The 3,923-nt window shown below is 34.1% G+C and overlaps 1 long non-coding RNA gene across 1 annotated transcript; it reads right to left on the bottom strand.

Annotated features, from left to right (window-relative positions):
• Positions 1-753: 753 nt before the first annotated feature.
• LOC141658875 (uncharacterized) lies at positions 754-1,278 on the bottom strand. The gene is made up of 2 exons (XR_012549494.1): positions 1,198-1,278; positions 754-1,065 (listed from the first exon to the last, which is right to left on the bottom strand). It is a non-coding gene; the product is annotated as an uncharacterized LOC141658875 (long non-coding RNA).
• Positions 1,279-3,923: the final 2,645 nt, after the last annotated feature.

Below are 3,923 nucleotides of genomic sequence, written 5' to 3'. Positions count from 1 at the left end.
TCGACCCTGACTGCCACTAGCTATAGTAGTTGTTTGGAATATAAATTTAACTTTGATACTAAACGACGGTATCATCTATATATACAAGATACTAATTATACTATATCTCATATAAATAAATAGTTTATCTATTTGGGCATCATCCTATAGGTGTGACCTAAAGGGATCAGCTGATCACCGCCGTCACACGACAGTAATGTCAAACTCTAGTCAGTCAATCATTACCGATTAACGTTGACCAGCTGGCAAATATATATAATCACTACTACAATTTTGCTCAAAGAGAACGGTTAAACACCGTTCTTGAAGCCTGTTTGAACTGTCCTGTGGCCAAGCGTTCTCTTTTATGTAAGAGAACGGTTGGTACGAAGTCAACCCGTTCTCTTTGTAATAACAACCAGAACGGTTGCATTACTTACCCGTGCTCATTGATTTATCAAGGAGAACGGTTTCTATTGAGAATCGTTGTCTTTGATAAAGCTGCTATATTTGGATTCTAATTTTTAAATTTGGCGCCTATTTTCAAAGAGAACAGGTTTAACATGTAACCGTTCTCTTTGTTTCTGATATTTGAATTTGGCGCCTTTATTTTATATTTTCAAATAGAACAGGTTTAACATGTAACCGGTCTCTTTGATTCTGAAATTTTTTTTTAATATTTACGATTTTTTCGTATCCCTACACGTTTGAATCGGATAGCGCATATAAATTATACCTGCAATTCATATACTCAAGCAAGTTTTACGCAGCAAGAACCTGAACATTCATATTTAATTTGAATTCACAAGACAAATCCTTGTAAAATTATACCAACTCTTATCATGTCTTTAAGAGCCTAAAGGCTACAAATATCGAAAATAAGTACAAAACATAAATAAAAATCCTTCATTCCTCATCACTTAGTTGCCTAAAGTGCAAAAATAATTAAACGCCAAGAAGAAGCTGCCAACATGGTCTTCATCCAACATTACTTTAGGGTTTGAAATTGAGTGTGAATTCAGCCCAAATATTTCGCACCTCGTCAATTTGCTCAACCGTATATGATGGTGGGGCGGTTAACATGAACTACATACATAAGACACCAAAAATTTAAGTTAATACACTATATACGACATGTAAAATAAAATAATTACTATGATGAAAATGAGAAATTCAAAGAGATGAAAAATGGCTGAAATAATAAGGAAAAGAACATACATTTGGGGTGATATTAACATATCTTGCTTTGATAAGGTCCAACATATATCGGCAAACATAATATCCGCATAATACGCTCCCCAAACCATTGCCGAGGACACTAAAATAAAACCCATAATGAGATTTGCAAAATGAGTAATTACTGTAGATACCCTACTCATTATGCCCCACAATGGTACAGTCATCATTCTAGTCATCTTATTAGCTTAGCCACAAAAGCATTTACCAACACAATTAGCATTCACAACAAGATTTACATACCTTTGAAGCAATAGTATTAGTACTATATCTAAGCAATGATTTCCATAGTCAATACTAACAAAGGTATGCGTAGATAGGTCGGATTTTTAATGCTCAAAAGGTTCAACCTACCTCTCTTTTTCTTTTCTCTTTTAAACTTTTTACTTGTTCTCCCACTTCTTCACCCAACTCCCATTAAAGCAATCAGTCTTCTCTAACACAAATAAAGCTATATTTCGGCTTCTTAGAAAACACTGTTATAACACATAGAAGTATCATCTTGTTCTGCTATTCTGATATGCATAGATTTATACATATCGAAAAAGGTCAACTATTAAAAGAGCAGTGAGACATGATCTCAAGGAGGATTAAACAACTCGGTGACATTTATACCACGAATAAATCTAACTAGCTACTGATGTTTATCAAAACGAAAAAGTGAAAAGCACAACAAGTATCTATTTTTGATCTTCTCTGTAGGTATAAGCCAATTTTCAACACCCTTATATGTAACCATTACTTGCATATTCACAGGACCACAAATTATAGTGTATTGTGAGACGGTTCACTTTTGTACGAAAAATATTTATTCAATGCTTGAAATGATAACAGTAGACTTGAATCATAAATGCTACGATTCGATTTTACGCCACAATCCTAACCTTATGCTGGTAGTAGAGGCGGGATCTTATTCTATATCCGACCTATCTAGACAATAAAAATATTCACAATATAAAAGTTCGATATACCTTAATAATTTTCCAACTATACTGTGATTTAATACCATGATTGAAAAGGAGGGATGAAAGTTATAGCAGTACTCATATTTATGTTCACCCAAAACAGATAAGATGCATTAAACTCCTAATCTTCTATCAGCTACATAATTTTCACCTTTTATGGTGCAAATGTCACTGGGAAAGTACGCAAAGCCGTTTAAGTAAGAATTACGTAATTGACTGAATAAAGAGAGAATAAAAAGGATGATAACAGCCTAAGCAACAATAAGTTGACCACATTTGAGATGAGAAGATAAAAGATGCTGCAAGTAACATACATGTATATATACTACCATAAAAGGTCTTTAAAAAATGCAATGATCTAGAACGATGCAATTAAAATCCATGAAAGTTAAGACGACGCAAATACTCCATGTTACTTGAAGTTGTGCAGATGAGAAACATGCATTTATATTATATACATATAATTTAAGACCCTATAATTTATCTACTATGGAATTTAGAATTACCTTCTCAACACAGACAAAAATAGCAGTCTCAATCCTTAATTCACATATCATCTGCCTCAGGTTGATCAGAGCCTTGACTTGAATCAGTAGACAAATCTGGTTCTTCTCCTGTCTGAGAGTTTATTTCCACTCAAATTCCACGAATCTTTTGCTGCATGCTGATCTGATTGGTCTACCCAGTAGCTCCTGTAAGATCATCATTTGAAACTAAGATTAATTTACTGAAGTGAGAGCAGCAAAAATGAAATGGACCAATATCAAAATCATCATAGCAATAAGGACATGGTATATCCTCATCTTCCACCTCGAAATCATCCATATTCAATCGATCTAAAACATACCCATTTCACCAAATATTAATAAACCAAATCCCATATGTCATTTCTTAACAACTACACACACAAATTTAATCTTTTTAAATCTTTTGAGATATAGAAATAACTCTATACCCAATCAAATGAACAAATAAAACATACCCATTTCAGCAAATAAGCAATAAACTAAATCCCAGATACCATTTTCTAAATTGCACACTAAATCCCATATACCATTTTCTAGAAGATAACAAGAATATATAATGTTAAATTATTCTTCCATCAAATACAGGAATTTTGAAGAGTAAATTGAATAAGGAAGAAAAAGAGATTAGAAAACATACCTAATTAAAATAAAAGAAAGAAAAAGAAGAAAAGACAAGCAAGGTGGTGTTGCAGCGACGACGTAGCAAAACAGGACGACGCCCTCGACGGTAACAGACCGGAGGTCATGGGGGACGCAGGAGAAGGAGGAAAAGGAGTTAGGGTTTATTGATTTGGGAAATGAGTAAATGACTGAGGGAGGGGGAGTCGGGTTTAATTTTAGGATATTTAATATTAACAGGGAGAACGGTTAGATAAGGGACCGTGCTCATTGTGTATCAAGGAGAACGGTTTCATATAATACCCGTTCTCTTTTAAAAATTAAGACGGTTGGTCAAACGTAACCGTTCTCTTTATTAATCTACCAGCACGGTTCGAATAAATAACCGTTCTCTTTTTAAGTCATATATGCGCGCCCAACACAAAAAAAAAGCAACAGACCGGTTCTGTTATCAACCGTTCTTTAAGTGGCGTTCTCGTAGCATAAAATTGTAGTAGTTAATATAAATCCCTTATATTCCTTGTACGAGATTTAGTATGTAAACGCACTATTGTGGAGGACACTCACTAACAATCTCTCACTTGTCCGACACAAGTGC

This window comes from Silene latifolia, chromosome 6 (assembly GCF_048544455.1).
Source record: "Silene latifolia isolate original U9 population chromosome 6, ASM4854445v1, whole genome shotgun sequence".
NCBI classification, from domain to species: Eukaryota; Viridiplantae; Streptophyta; class Magnoliopsida; order Caryophyllales; family Caryophyllaceae; genus Silene; species Silene latifolia.
The sequence above is the reverse complement of the archived record's forward strand: the minus strand, read 5'-3'. Positions and strand labels throughout refer to the sequence as shown.